We start from the raw sequence: 17,816 nt of genomic DNA, 5'->3' as shown, positions 1-17,816 counted from the left end.
TTTTTTATTTCACATACTTTCAAGTGATGTAACGATACATTACAAGTGTTTGCGTTGCTAGTCTTCTTATATTACTAAAGATTCCTTAATTAGAAACTCAATTTAGGAATAATTTTCAACACGTCATTTAATAGCTGAACATGTTAGATGGCCTGGACGATAAAATAACAGTAAGAATGAACTTTAAAAAAAAATTAAAATTTATCGGTAATTAATATAAAAGTGCTGAAAATACAAAACTACGTTTTTTTAGCTATACACCGTGTTTTTTATCGTCGAACTTTGTCACTTTAATATATCCGATCTACAGTATCTCTAAGCAATGTTCAAAACAATTGATGTTTACTCAATGCACTTGTGATAAAAAAACATCTGAATTTAGATATTTTGGAAGTTTTGTTTGTTTATAAAATATCTTTATTAATTAAATAATTGTATTACAGTTCATATCCTAGTGACTAGCCTAGGTTGAACAAATCAATAATATACTTACAGTTTAGCAGGTTACAACACCTTTTTAAAACTTTACAGCATATAAACTAAACATTTTTAACAACTTATTGAGCCACATAACAGATAATAATAACTTTTTTTACGTAGAACTTAGTACATTGAACTGTTAAAGATCATATTTTGGAAGTAGCTCATCAAATTAAGTTCTGCCTATTCAAATACCGATAAGTGAGAACTAAATTTAATACGCCGCGCCGCCGCTTACACTCGATACAATTATGATGGACTCTTTTACTTCTTATGCAACAACATAGGAATTTAATGTTATTCATGTTTTATTTTTGTTTATTGTTACCAATGGATAGTAGACATCGGACAGCTTAACTGGCTAAAAAAAAAGTTACATGTACCTATACGAATAGGTTTCATGAATGAAACTAGTATCAATATAACACCCAGTCGTTTTTTCACCGGGGGTTAAAAATAAAAACGAAGTGACCATATATTAATCGTAATAATAAAAGCTGTAAAATCGATACATTATATTGAAATGTTGAGATGCTCTGTATGTTATTTGCGATAACCTCTTTAATTAGATATGTAAGTAAAATCATGACGTTAATGAGTGAATGAGATCATTCTCGACAAATGTGCTCGTCGGCATCTTATTCATGAATAAGCAAGCAACGAAATTTACCTCCGAGATGATAATAACATCATTGTATTTTGTATGTACCATCATATTCTATTATCCGTGGCGTCTGTAACGGAGACAGCATTTTAGACCATTAAACATTTCAGATTTATTCGATATAAGTTAGTTTGCCCTCTACAATCGAATGCAGTCATACTAATGCTAGTTTAATTTGAATTGTTCACAGTTAATGGACATTTTAATATACTCAATCGCTTAAGAACAAAAACAATACGCTTTAAACAGACAACTACTTCTTCCAACAGACTTATGCGCTACTGGAAACTCAACATACGACATACGTAAGCAATCAGTAACAAGTAAGAAGTTATAATGTTTAAAGTTAATACCCTTTACATAGAGAATGAGTTGAAATTGCCGATTATTATCGCCACGGCAAGTGCAATAGGCGCTTTGGCTGAATAGCCGCTCGTGACTTCCCAGAGCGGGAACATTTTCCAACAACTTGTCTAGTAACTTTCCACTATTTGTTCGCAACTTTATGTATGAATATTTACACATTGATATAAGATAAAGAGAGAAAAAGTATACAAAGAATTACAAACGAACAAACGAATTTTTTAAATCTCTCTATCTCATCCCTTTAACTGAGCAATTGTTGTATACAACGTGTAAACGATTTACGAAATACTTTTGAAGGGTGAATAAGAATATATCATAAGGAATCGCCCTGTAAAAATATTAAATCAAAAAAAGCATATTTATTTTTCCAAACGAACTAATTCAAAACATTCTAAATGTTTACGTGTGACAACCCTATTGAAAATAAAAGACCTTATAAAGTGTCAGGAGTCAATTGATTTTAATTTTGCATGTTATCTTAGGGCTGTGTCTGATACCTTTTAGTAAAAACTATAGCAGTGTTTTACTCAAAATCTATTAGCATTCCGGTTTCACAGATAAGTGTTGGAGAACATGGGGATAGGACAAGTTTCAGAGACAGTAAATAATGTCTTTAAAGCCTGTGAAATAATATTTCGGTTTTCATTTACACGTTGTATATGTATACATATAATCTGAATCTCAGAAATCTCAGAGTCCTTCTGTAAATTTATTTAACAGGGATTACGCGTGCGACGAATATAATAAATAAATATACTACTACAATACGCACATCACAATCTAATTGAAAAATATTCATGTTCACCAGACAAACAGTTTCCAGTTGTGGGAATCCACCCTAAAGCTTAGGGTTTAGAAAGCAGGGTCGCTAAAGGAAGTTTTATAATTCTAAAACAATTATTTAGAAATAGTTCACGGTTCCTTTGGAATAGAATATATAATTAATAACATTAATTATACATATTCAGCAAGTTTCGAGTCCGAAATATTTTTTCGGACTTTTGTTTTAGAATACAAGACATATCGTATCGATGTAAATTTATGGCTTATGGTTGAAACTCGAGTTCAATTGCTGTAGCAAGTGAATGTTTGTCATGTTGTAATGAAAAAGAAAGTAATTCCGACATGAATGTTTAATGTATAACAATTTCTTGAAATTGGATCTGATTACTTGAAGGACTTAACGCATTTTAAGTGATTGTACGAGTAACAGTATCGTATTGGATTTCGGGTTAAATATATCGGGTTACATAGCAAAATTTACCTAGATTTGATGACGGTTTTAGTTACAAAAGATATACAATACATCTAACTTCTCGGCTTTTCTGTTTATCCTTGTATTCTGGGTCCTAATTGATGGTTATAAATTTGAATTTATTGAACAGTTTAATGAATGTAAACAATAACTTATTATTTCTTACCATAATACCATTTCTTTCAATTGTCATTAGTTTCATGTACAGATTGTTTTAATGAGAGTGATCTGTAAAGCGACGACTTATGTTTATAATTAATACTGCCAGAATAGCGCTATGCTGCTATAAAGTTTTTTTTTGTCTCCAATAGTTTTAGATTTTACAAAATTGATTTCATCAAATTTAAATCAGCAGCCGTTGCACCTCATGCTGTTGCACCTATATATATTATAAGCAATCAGCTCCACTCTCATCTCTAGCAAGATAGAAAAAAATATTGTAAAATGTTGATGTGTGAAAAGAGCAATTGCTCAGTTTCTTGTTGGCTTCATCTTGGTAGAATCTGTCTTTCAAAACGGTGGTAGAGTAACTATAAACATAAATACTCGGCGTTTGAAAGGCCTTATTTATAACATGAAACAAATTAATTTTGAATATAAAGTAATTCCCACCCTGGGTATTCCATCTTAGTTTATGTCATAAAAATCTCCTCTCAGAAGGAGAAGTGTTTAGAATTCAGTGTATCTCACTTTTCAAATTGGGCTTTGTAGACCTCACACGCCTATGAGAACATTATAAAGAACTTTCAGGCAGCCGGTCTCTTTACGGTGTTTTGCTTCACCGTTATAGCAAGTGATATTGATTTTTGTATCTGCCAATATTATGAAACCCTTCATATGCTTTATTTTCCGATCAAAGTTGATTTATTGTATCACCACAATTGTCTATTACTAGATTCTCTAATGCTCCTTAATGTAATAATGAAGCCACATTTGCATTTTACCTAGCAGCCGAACTAAATGGAACCAAATCGCCGGAGCGCGGACGAATCGATATATATGCATTGATACGTTGCTAACGGTCGATGCTGTCGGTCGGCGACCGCTTTCCTACTCGAATTACTGCGTGAAATAATTAACAATCACTATTTTACTCACACAGTACATTAATACTTGAACCTTCACAGAAACACCTGCGTTGACCACACTGAATGAATATAAAACTTATAGCGGAATATATCGGAAACATGCGGACAAAGATGACGAAGAAGCCGCACTGACTGAAGTTAATACGTGGACTAATTCAATAGTTGACTAACACGTGTGCGATTTTAAATAAGCGAGTCTGACGTATAGTGCCGAGGGAAAATTTTACTTCATTGATAAATAGTAAGACTGAATTAGTAATAAGTGAGAAAATCTGGTGGACCTGTATACAAACATGTTTGAGATCTTTAATAAGGGAGTCTGATGTATAGCCCCGAGGAAGAAAAATAATTGATAAATACTAAGATTGAATTAGTACCAGATTTTGAGACCACAAGACCACAATATGCCGGAATTTCAATCCTGTATCAGAAGTCAGTGTAAGTAGACTGAAAGATAGTATAAGTACAGTACTAGGCTTATTTAAGGCACACGAACTAAAAAAAACCGGAAGAAGTCAATGAAAATCACAAAACCTTCCAGTATATTTCGGAATTTGCACAAAGGCGGTCCTTTCCATCAGTTTCTCAGCTCATACGTCTTTGAAATTATGAATAATTTAAGAAAAAAATAGTCAAGCTATTAAATTCCTACATAAAATAGATTAAGAGTTGTTAAGATCTACCTAATGAGACGTTATGTGTGGAAACTGATCATATTTCTGTACGACATTGTGCTTTCTTTACCGAAAAGTTTGTCCAGTATTCTATAGTTATAGTAAGCATTCGCAAAATTGAACTTATGATAAAGTTGAATAAAATAATTCAAATATTGTTCCAAATCCAGTAGTAGCTACTAATCATACCGTAAAGTCATTTACTCTGTTTCGATTGTGCAATAGCAGAAATAGTAAAAGTATAATAGTATGAGAATGTGAATACATAAACATCTTGTGATGGATGGCGAAGGCAAAGACCCAGTAATAATCTCCAACGCTAATGATCCTAATAATTTAGATGAGTTAGATTAAACCCAATAATGTAACTTGAATAATAGTAAGATTTTACAACTGACAATCATCTACGGAGTAATCATGATTTAATGGCAATTTTCATTGCTTTATTTTATTACTTCTTGCGACGCGTTTTTTTTAAATAGCGTAGAATTCGTAACTGACGTACATCACACTTTTGTCTTAATTCAGAAATACGAACATTGGGTTTCCATAGATATGGTTAATAGCGAAACTATCTCTATGGATACAACTTTATCGTAGTACACATTTAAATACACAATTGTGTGAATATCTTTTATATAACTTTATTTATATATATTTTCTTACTTACATTGTCTTGGCTTTATACTTGTTTTTTGAGATGACAATGATTTAGCTGTTCTATACTTTTTACAAGATTATACGATATAAGATATAGTTTTATCATCTTATCGATGAAAACGATAATAAACAAGGACAAATCTCTTGGCTAGTCGACTTGAAAATCTGTACCAATTTTGTTGAACATAAAATTATAAACTAATTGTATTACTAAAATAAAAAATACCATACAGGTCCTAAATAATATAGATTGTGCTGTTAATATTTTTACGTGTAAAGAGTTGACAGGTACATTTAGATTACATAATTGGTGAAAACCAATTAATCATTTCAACGCTACTAGTAAAGACACGTTCAAACAATCAGTGGCATATTATTAATGTTGATTGGCGTTGCACAACATTTCAAATATCTCACGAATTTTATAAATAAGCAATAATGAAATATATAATAATTTTTTCATACTTAACAAGATAATTCGGTATTATCTTTACTTTGATAACGTGAAAATCTACTGTTAGTAAACTAACGTGCAAATTCGAATAAATATAAATATAATGTACTACAATTTAGTGCATCCAGGAAAATACCAAGCATCAATTAATTTCTTGCAAATAAATCATTGAATTGCATTTCTTTGTAAAATTTAAAATATGTTGTGTTTTATGATTTCAGAGACAGATCAATTTTAAAACAATTCAATGATAATATAACCAATAATGGTAATGGAATTTGTAGCGAGGAACTTATTAATTAGAATTTAACTAACTTGAACGCTCTGGGAAAGTAAAACACGATGTCAAGGATCTTTAATCATTATATTATTGCATTACCGTGTTTCCTGTTTATATGAAATCATTTATAAATACTAGTAGCATTGTAGCTTCCTTGCTAATATTATACTTCCTAACTCTACATCAGTTTAAGAGAGATAAATTAACAAGAGTAATTAATCAGTAGACAAAGAAAAGATGGTATAGGAAGTATGAAGTCTAGCTAGACATAGGTTTACATTATAAGGTTGTTTTAGCGACCCTGGCATACTTGCTGGCACTGATAAACGTCAATAATTCTGTTGACCTATATTTAAATTATAGGGGTGGTATCATTGCGGGGGTTTGAACGTAAAGTATGCAAACGTAACAAAATAAACGTACGGTATGCCGTATGTATGTCCTGCGTATACTTTACAATCCTGAATTGTAAAGTAAGGATTGTATCATAACCAATAATGAAAATATGAATAGAATAGTCGATCTATGAATGCATTAATATTTATAAAGCAATTTTGTGGTTATTCATTTAGCTTTATGAAATGGATGACTTTAATGTAAATATTTTAACAGCTGAGATCTAAAAAAACACATAATTCCAAGCATTCAATAGACAATGTAAGATGGTGATAAAGAAAAAAAGAACCGGCTTAGTTTGTTGGGGGTTTTTTCTCAGTGCATTAGGAACCCTTGTAGCTTTAGTTTTAAGTTTACCATCAATTTTCTTATATATATACATATTTTACATGTAATGTACGTATGAAAAGTGCCATCTATACGCTTATTTAAATAAGAGTTTAGATGGCATAAAGAAATATTTAACTTTGACTTTCGACTTTGATGGAAAACGACACTCGACAAGGAAATGGGCAATTGGGGGCTGGGGCACTAAGTGTGTGAGGATACGGGTCTATGGTGATAGCGATGGTAAAAAAGTAAAAGCTGTGATAAATAAGACATCGACGCGGATTTTTTACTAGGTTGAACAATATGTTAGTTCCTGAAAGTTGTTATAACTGATTCTTATTTTGACTGTTAATTTTAAAGATAAGAACCATTTAAAGGGTTGTCTTGCATTATCATTTTTTCCAAGGTAAAATGTTATTTTGTAAAAAAATTACACGAATTCATAAAAATTATCATTTATCATCGTATAAGAATTTTAACGAGGGAAATCACTTCTATATTTACGAGGGATTACTGATTAGGTTCGTTCTCTATTAATATAATTATACCTAAGTATTTGATATTGACTTGTAGGTAATCACTGACGTAATATGAATAGGTGGTATATGGTTTGATATAAGTCAGGTAGGTAATAGTCGACGTTATTACTATTTCCTTTTTATTTTATTTGACTTGTTTCCCCCTTTTTCTTAGAATGGATCTTTTGGGAGATTCTTATTCACTACCAGAAGGTGCTGTGTTATGACTCCAAGGTGTTATTTTTCTAAAGGGAAATGAGGTATCTACCGCCCCTGTATATATATAGTCAATCCTATATTTATAATACTAACAACAAGAATGTTAGCTTTAAATTTTGTGCCATGAACAGTAAAATAGATTAGCCAGATAATCGAAACATGTTTGCTAATTATCAATTCACGAGGCTTTCTATTATCTCGCATAATATGTGATTTGACGTAACGGGCCGACAGCTTGTCAATGCATCGTTATGCAAAGTGAAACATTGTAGACATTTCCTTCTTACGGCCAATTGTCTAACTGGCGAGTAGTTTGCAACGATTTGTGAGGCTGTGAGAAAATATTGCTCATATTAGTGCGCCTAATCATACGTGTAATTAAAACGTTGATTTAATTAAAAACGAAAGTGTTATGTATATGCCTGTGGAGAAACTTAAAAGCCTTTGCGATTCCTGTTTCGTTTACGAAAACAAACTAATGCTAATGTTTTTCTTTATCGGTTTGTTACATAAGAATAGAGCGTATTTTCAGATACAGCCTACCCAAAAAGTGCTCAGGCTGATCTCATGATAAATGAGGAATGATTACTACGATGCTAGATGCAGAAATCAAAGATACAGATATAGAATTTCTACCTTCTTTCCATTTAATAAATGCCACGGACCTTGTTTGACCCGTAATAAATAAAACCTATGGACATACAAGTGATATGAAGTACTAAAAAATCCTGTTTAACGATAATCGTATGGTTGTCTGAACTTACGCGATAATAAAGATATGATAACAACCGATACTGAATGTGGTAGATACAGAGAATAGATGATTTAAATATTGATTTACAAAAACCCTTCATTAAAGTGCCACTAACCATTGGCAGGAATTTTCTCGATAGTTAAGTAGTAATTACAAGTACTTGGATTTAAACACGTATACTTTAAGCAAATGGCATTTTAAATGCTAATTCATTCTGTACAAACTTCGACATCGCGTGCATAGGCTCTGCAGGGTTGTAAATACGTCAAAACATTTCACGCGATTTACTTTCGTATACTCTGATGTTTATGTAATAAATAAGTTTTATGGAATCGTTAAGCCTTTATCTATGGTAGAGTATAGAAGATTGCGTGACAAAACCGCGATGGTACGGTCAGGTTGAGGAATGGAGACGTCACGCTCTAATCAGCCGAAAAAAACACTTTTGATTTCGATAGACTTGGCCTGAGTTATTCACAATCTATTATTATTGATTACCTTAGCATTTTTCTAATGTAATAATTTTTTTATAACTCTCCGATCATATGTCTCACCAGAATTAAATTTACTGTTGTTTGGTAGTGGGTTATTACATTTCATGATTCAAATAAGGACAAATATGTAGAGTAATGATAATAAAGGGACGTCATGATGACGGTAGTGAAATTAATTAAAATACAGTAATTTTAGATTTACGTCAAGCACAACTCACTTGATCTGACAAATTGTCGCACCATTGATGAGCAGCGGTTTTCTTTCCACCATTTACACCATTCGTTAGATGTGGCGTTAAAGGTCCTCCAGTAAACAAATCCTCAGTAACACTATTGTCTGACGTAATCCGCACTCTCACAGGCGGGTCCTGAGGCCCTACAAAGTCAAATTGTCCATCCCACATATCGTATTCTAGCTCCAAACTATCTTCAACCTCAATTGATTCACCCATGTTGCCGCTCGAGCGGTTAAAGAGTCCCGACTTAAACATTTAGAAGTTGGTCCATTAAATTACGTTGTCTTTGGATTTATTCATATATTGCACAAAACACGTTAGCCCTAATCAACATCTAATTTGACTTACAAAACGGATTAGATTAGTAAAGATAAGTCTTTGAATGGCACACTGAATTAACTGTACAAAACTCTTTGAAAGTTGTTACACAGTACTGCGTAGCAATTTAATTTGACTAATTGACCACTTTGTCTTACAGTAGTAAAATCTCACACTTATTGTCACATAGCGTAAACACTCGCACAGCTTTCGCACGGCTTTTATTATTTGTATGTAAGTTATGAACTTCCAATTAATTGTCGTCATACAAGAGGATCAAAATATCCGGCAAAAAGAGACATTGACGAAGTCTATTTAAAACGTTTAACGGCTGCCCTAACATCGTTTGTGTAGCACTAACCGTCACGTCCACTGCACAGGTTCCTACTACTCCATTCAATTTCGTTTCAAATGGGGCTTTACTTTGAATGATTGTATGAGGGATAAACTTTTAGAATCAACGTTTACGTTACGTTGAGTCAGAGTCACGCTCGGCACTGAACGGCTGACGGCCGGCTCGCCCCACCCATCGGCACGACGTGATTATCAGCCTGCCAACGCCGCACAGCCATACAAATAAACTTTATTCGCTCCCTGCACATATGCACGATCGTGTGATGGATATTCCCGAGGCAATAACCCCTTACATTTGCTCCCCCAGTCTGGATGCATCTCGTAATTTTATGGACGAGGGGCCACCATGATTGCTCGGTCATTCAAGAGCAACTCTATTTAAATATGAACGTAGGTTTTTTCTATGATACAATATAAACTGTCGTCGATACAAGGAAGCGACAATTAAAAATAAAAGACAACTGTGTCATTTATGAAATTACCAATGACTTTATACAGCGTTAACAGTTACAAGTATATATCCTGAAATGCCAAACTAATCGAATCTCAATTGAAATTATTCGTTCAAGTATTTAATTAATGGAAAATTAATAATCAATACGAAAGTATGTGAAAGTGAAAAAGCATGTAATTAATAATAACTTGATTAATCTTGGAAATAAGCAAACGGACGATCGAGATAAGACGATAAAAAATGTTTACCTAATCAAACATCGAAATTGAAACTATTGTCAGTGAGAGCGTGTAAAATGGGAGGTTGGATTGAATGCCACCAATGTCGCGGCCTTATTTTATGGATAACTAATATCGTTGGATAAGAGATAATTAAATCAAAAGCAAATCTAAATTAAATTGAAAAATTTGATTTTAAACACAAAATGCTTACGTATTAAAGATTTTGAGTTGGAAAACACTTAAAGACGCACAGTTTTTATAAACATCGTATTCATTATCGGTTTTTGTTTCAACAAACAAAGATGATAGTGTCCATATGGCGTCCATGAATACATCATTCCGTTCACCTTATCTGGTTCGTGATAACTTGAGGAGGCACGAAAATAGAAGCTACTTCATCTCCCTTAACGACTCTTTTAATGCCCATATAATGCTTTTCTTATCTTGTCTTGCCCTTAAGTGTACTATATTTTAATTAAATTACTCTACTATACATAGATGAACTGGCATTCTAACTGATTGATTCGAATTTAAGATGTAAATGTAGTATAACTATACAAACAGTTGATACTGTACACGTAATTTTTGTTTTATTAATAAATACTCCTTATCGTCTTTGGCAGCATCATTACTCATTAGTGGCCAACTCTCTAGATTTGATGGTCACCTAGTGATTAAAAAAATGGTATAGTAATCACGATTACCTCGCAATATTGAAAAAAAAAATATTAAAGCTACAAAAGTGACCGGTGGCTTATTTAGATAGAGAAGGTTTTTAACAATCAGCAATGGATCATTTTGTGTTAATCTCAGAAGCTTAACGAATCGCTGAATTGGAATATTCAGGGAATAATGTTAAGACGTTGGGATGGGTTTAAAATTTGTTTAGATATTAATTAGCTATTAATGCCTCTCCAGTGTGTTATACGAGTATAATGCAATAAGAAATAAATCTAAGTTTGTGGTGCCTCGTTTATCTTCGTGTGAATTTGAGTGATGCGACAGCTCAAAAAGATACGACACAGTGTGTTACACGTAAACAAATGAGCGAGAAGTAGATTGTATCAATGACTACGAGAAAAGCACCAGTATACACAAATTACACAAAATTACAGAACAATGAACCATTATAGAGAACTTTTTGTTAGTCAGTACTGTAATACAGTCGTTAGAGTTATGTCAGGTTGCAAACAATAGAGCGTTTAATTCTTTGCAAATGGGATTTGGAATATTTGCGTATTATATTAAATGTACATTGACTGTAGATTTAAATTTGATTATAATATGACCAATTCCGCAAAACTCTTATTATTACTTCATTATGAAATATAACCTTGTTAATATGTAGTAACAGTAGAGTCAATAAATAATTTTTAATTCTTTTAAAATGGGATTTGGAATATTTGCGTATTATATTAAATGTACATTGACTGTAGATTTAAATTTGATTATAATATTACCAATTCCGCAAAACTCTTATTATCACTTCATTTTGAAACAGAATCTTGTTAATATGTAGGAACAGAGAATAAATAATTGTTACACTACAATGTAACTGTACTAGAATGCTTGGTTGCTTGATCGGTTTGAAGTATCTACGGTTTAGTCAATAGTATGAAGAAGTAACATATAATATGAACCAATTATTTAGGAACAGCCATTTCCTAAATTACTCGTATATTATTTCAAAGTAAAAATTCAACGCGTAAATATTACTCTGCTTAAACCAACAACCGTAGTCTTTATTCCATAAAATTTCAGGCAATACCAAGACAATTCCAGGATTGCTATCGGGCATGCGATGTGCTCGGATTTTCCCCTCTTACTCATCGACCAAGCTTCATCAGTCAAGAAATAACGAAGCTTTGTCGATCAATAATAGTTGGAGTTACAGGGCGTTTTATTTAATTTAGGTCCTTTAACTGATAAATACTCGTAGATTTTAACGTTTTGATAGTTTATGTATTAACAATCTGTCAATATATACATTTCTTCCATTAGCTGAAGTTCATTAATTGGTGATCGTCGCTGACAATATTGAGGATAAATTCAAAAATATTGTATTCATGTAGATAGATCTATCAAAGGCACTTGTGAACCTTTCATACGTATATTTAAACATTATGTGGAGGAGATGATGATAACTACATTAGTTAACTTAAAACTAACGCCAGGAGGGTTCAAAGGCGCTCTGTTCTTAGAAGCCAAAACAAACTAAACCGGGTTTTATTTTTTTATAACCATCTCTTAGTTAGTTAATATCAAGCTACATATAGTTTGGGCAATTCATACTCAAGATCTGGTTCATTCATGTTATCCTTAATATTAAAATAGCATTTTTCTATAAGCTTACGATCTGTGAACTTTAAACTTAAAAAACGGGTCTTATTTGGGTATTCTATACTACTGTATTCAATCATTGGGGCAAGGGAAAAGCCTGTACCTTGTACCATAAAGTAAGTAACTTCTAGAATTACTGTTATTTTTTTTTATTTCTACAATGACTAAGTGCAATAATAACATCAGAGTAAAGCTTCCATCTTAAGCGACATTCACTGAGATTGATAACATTGCTAGTGTTATTTATGGCTTATAAATTGAAACTAGAAGAAAACAAATTATTTAAAATAGTACATATTACTAATACTGGAGGTCGTATTCATTTAATCAGTTTTACATTACATACCTACTTAACTTGTGTACACGCCTTACATTTAAAAATTTATTTTACAAGTTCGTTACAACCAAAAAAAAATGCCTTCAAGTCAAATTCGAAGGTTCCAATGTTTACGTATTTTAAAAAACTTTGACTAGAGCTGAGTTAGGTTTTAACTGGATACATTTTAAAATTTAACGCTGTGCTAAAAAAAAATCCTTAAAATTATAGTATAAAAATAAATGTAACGGACTTAAAAATTACAAAATTTTAGAATTTTGACTGTCTTAAGACAGTGAAAATTCATCATTGCTTTAAAAAAAATCGGCTCCTAAAGTACTGTCTCAGGTAGGTATTTCATTTGCAGCTAACAGCGTATGTTAATTTAAATTATTCTTTATTCAAGAGTGGCCTTTGCAAGGTCTCACGATTCATTATATGTTGATGATGAGTAATGATTAACGATTCTTTGCCTTACTCGAACCGATCTGTATCTAACCGGAATTTATGAAAAAGTAACATTAGGTACCAAGCGCAATATCGGCAAATTATCTCTAGGCCATATTTACAAATTTATGAATATTTTTATTCGTAAATTTTCTTCATGAGTTAATGATCGGAAAAGTGATTGATGCCCTGCCGCGTCGCCTTACTTCGTATCCTCTCTTGTTATAGGGTTTTGTGTATGCATCGAATTCTATATTATTTCTTTCCATGTTATCGTTTGCAAATTCACTATCTCGCCATTGTAATAATAAAAAAGGTTTTTTTATTTTTATTTTTATTGACAGACCTAGTACCTATATGACCTACATGATTACCATCAGGTAATCAGGAAAACTATTGTCTATAAACAGAGCAATACTTTGCAGAGCACGCAAGGAACATGTCGTAAAACCTAAACCGTGTACACGCCTAAAATTGAAGCATCAAAAAACACTCCGCTTTAGCGTTGTTTCTCGAACAAACGGTTGGTCACCATTTCGCAGTTGAAAGTAATTATTTTACCTTTAATGTTCTAAACGCTTACCATAAAATAGGAAAATGAAAAAAGTTTGGGAGCTACCAACATTCAGCGGGTGTAATGAAAACGCCTTGCGCACGTCTCTACGTGCGCATGGCGTTTTCACTGTTTTTGGACACAATGCACTGCATACAATTATGAATTTGGATTCTGTATTTTCTTAATTCTGTGCTCCAAGTTTAGCTCTCCATCGCGCATTGGAACTTTCTCATGAGGCTCATAGATAGCGACTAGGAGAAATAAGTCATCACTGGCAACACACACTGTTTTGGAACATTTAAGAAGCTGTATTAAAATTTGCGACATCTCCCGCTAGGTTGGTCTCAATTACCGACTAATTATACATTTAGTCTAGAATTCGACATTAGGTACAGATCATTTGAACATGTGCTTGTCGATTGTTGCGGCTCTAACCTAGTTTGGTATCGTTGCTCCTTGCGAAGAGGAATTTAACTTATTGGCCCATTTTTAAAAGTCAAAAAAAGAATAAATAGGTTTTGTCCCATATAGTTTTGGCTGGCTGCGAAAACCAAATACAACAGATTGCCTTTTGGATACTGCCTCAAAAAACGTTGTGTATTTTACAAGATTTTGTCTAGTTTTACCTGCCCCGAAGTTTGTCTGTAATCAAATACCATCGGTATAACAAGAAAAATGATGTTAATATCATACGTATATCATAAGTATACGTATAGCGTACAACAATTCTGGAGCATTGCGCGATGAAATGCAACAAATATCATTCATATTATCAGACCAGTCAAAGAAGAAGAAGAAGAAGAAACACTTTATTGCACGTATAACATACAGGAAAAGAAACAGTAAGGAGTATACAGTACACAATGTAGACATGCAAAGGCGGCCTTATTGCTGCAAGCAATCTCTTACAGGCAACCTTTGTAGATAGGACTTACAGCAAGAGAACGGGATAGTGCCAAGAGTGTTGATAGAAATACATAAATACCAAAATGTAAAGATACAAATACATATATAATTTTAATAAATATACGTAATATATAAAATATACCTACATGATATATAAATAGAAAATATACATAATATATATAAAATTATTATAAATATATAACAAACATAATATATATAAGTAGATTTTAACACACAGTTAAAAAAAAAAAAAAAGAATATAAAGAATCTACTTCAAATTTCATCACTCAAAGAGAGGTAGTAGCAAAAAGCATTCAAACAAAAACAGAAAAAACAAACTGTTGAGTATCTCTTCAGCTTTTGTTTTAATATTTAGATAAATGTATAAATATAGGTAGATAGAAACAGATACGTGTCTATCGTTACTTCCCATTTGACATTTCGGTCCTAAATAAAACTTGATGCATTTGCGAAGGCAACTGGAACACAATTTCCACGATATAAACTTTGATTACCATTCTAAACATAGATTAATATCTATGTTTAGAATGGTAATAAACAAATTTGATATTGCATAATATCATCGGTTTTTGTAAGTGCATGTAAAAAGATAAAGGCATGGAGACTTCAATGAATATTAATATTAGATTTGCTTAGAGTTGTCAAGTGTCCTTGAAAAAAAAGAATTCACTCGTGAATTTTAAACCTATTTTTATGTTGTTTTTGTTAATAAATATTTTTTCATTTCTTCATTTTCGCAAGTGAAAAACCCAAGTTAAAGAAGAAAAAGCAATAAAAATTGACACATTATAAATCCTTACGAATATTACAATGCGAAAATCCTAACTAATTAAATCCAAATAAGCAACATGGTTTTTGGCCTAGAGATAGTTAAAAGGGCGGAGAGTAATATAGGCTACTTTTTAAATTGTTACTACAGTATTTAGACATAGAATGTGAGCAATAACACGTTATTAAATATTATTAAACTCTCAGCAGTCCTTCGGCAAAGAATTAAAACCGGATACTTTTTCTAGTAGATTTTTTATGACATACATACTCGTACAATATTGATCCAAGTATAGAGTAAGAAGAGGTCATAAATGCTAGAAATATAATTTGTCATCTGGATCATCATTATCATATCAACCCATTACCGGTCCACTACAGGGCACGGGTCTCCTCCCACAATGAGAAGGGGTTAAGGCCGCAGTCCACCACGCTGGCCCAGTGCGGATTGGTGGACTACCCAAGCATAAAGAATAATACAAAATGTTAGACATCAAAGACTCTACCGTATTACAAATACTTGGGAACCAATTTTATTTTCAAATGTATCTCGAAAGGTATCTTCTACTAACGCTATTTTCATTACCCATTTTTTATTGGCCCATTTTTAAAAGCCAAAAAAAGAACAAATAGGTTTTATCCCACATAGTTTTGGCTGGCTACGAAAACCAAATACAACAGAGTGCCTTCTTGATACTGCCTCGAAAACGTTATTTTACAAGATTTTGTCTAGTTTTACCTGTCCCGAAGTTTGTCTGTAATCAAATACCATCGGTATTACAAATACTTAGGAACTAATTTTATTTTCAAATGTATCTCGAAAGGTATCTTCTACTAACGCTATTTTCATTACCCATTACCTATTATTTCATGCGGAAAATACACTATATTAATGTAGTATCTGATAACATTATACAAATTATACAATTACGTGTAATCGTATCTACTGTAAGCATACTACACGTTTACGACTACCGATGTCTACCAGTCAGTAAAAACAGGTTTTTATGGTACGAGCTTTGACTTACTTGCTTGCTTAACTGTCTTAATTGTAATATGGATTGTTTATTATTTTCTTGCTTAATTCTTGTACAAACTGATTTATTTTCCAACATCTTTTAGGTGTGTAATCATACATACGAGTAAAACGATAAATAAAATGAAATACATGTGACATTTTACTATTTATTTTGCCGCTCGCACCAATTAGCATTTAATCCACCATTTTGAAAAAACTTAAAGTTACAAAATCTTTTGAAAGTAGTTCTTGTAGTGGACTAAAAACAAAAAAAAAAAAGATTTTTTTATGAATATTTATATCTTTATAAAGAATGAATAGTAACATAATTAATTTATTCACGTACATCATAATATTAGAAAGAATTTTTTGATATTTTGTTTTAATTATGCACATTCTTATTATTTGTAACAAAATAATGCTTAAGTAATTTTTTTTACATTGGTTTCGGAATCCAGAGCCGTAAAGCCACATCAAAAAATATGATAGACTGCCGATTTAACATTATCACTTTCAAGAATAAGCTTACAAGAAAATAACTTACAAGAATATTGGAGAGAAGCAAGCTTTACTTTCATAATACAAGAAAGAATGAAATTAAGGAATATACATACTACTATCTTCAACAGATATAGTAAAAGTAAACTATTTATTATTAGCTGAAACTGTTACTGTACTAATTATAACTAGTAGATAAGCTGCGAAATTAACACATCTGTTGATGTAAAAGCATTGAACTCTATTGGAGAACACAAAAAGATTTCTTGTTTCTATGTGTTTTGTTGGTCTACCCTCCCGTCTCTCCCTGAAGTTTCAAAGAAAAATTTTCTACAAAAAGTTTCCGTTCTTACACGTTTATGTTATGTTTGTAGCATACCTTAGCAACGTATACCTACAATGTAATTGGTTACAAAGTTTTAACAAAATAGAACGCATCTACAAACAATACCGCGGCGTTCGCACGAGTTTCTTCACTTTCCGTTTCGCAGTTTCTTGTTGAAGTTGCTGTTTAATTGGCTGAAGTTAGATAACTATTCTTACACTTGTGGGGTTTGATAGATTACATTTAAAGGAGACTATCTAGTGAATGTAATGATATGCATAATTTTATATTATATCTTCGTAATAGGCTAAGTTTGTTTCTTTAAATTAATTAATCCCTATACCTACTTCCCTATCCCTACCCTACTAATATTATAAATGTCAATGTATGTTTGTTTGATACGCTT

General features: G+C 32.1%; 1 protein-coding gene across 5 annotated transcripts in view; it reads right to left on the bottom strand.

Annotated features, from left to right (window-relative positions):
- Nucleotides 1-17,816, bottom strand: part of LOC120630574 (rab11 family-interacting protein 4A) — a 138,351-nt gene that overhangs the window by 17,644 nt on the left and 102,891 nt on the right. The window lies entirely within an intron of this gene.

Source organism: Pararge aegeria, chromosome 16, assembly GCF_905163445.1.
Source record: "Pararge aegeria chromosome 16, ilParAegt1.1, whole genome shotgun sequence".
NCBI classification, from domain to species: Eukaryota; Metazoa; Arthropoda; class Insecta; order Lepidoptera; family Nymphalidae; genus Pararge; species Pararge aegeria.
Note: the sequence above shows the minus strand (reverse complement) of the source record. Positions and strands in the feature narration are given on the sequence as shown.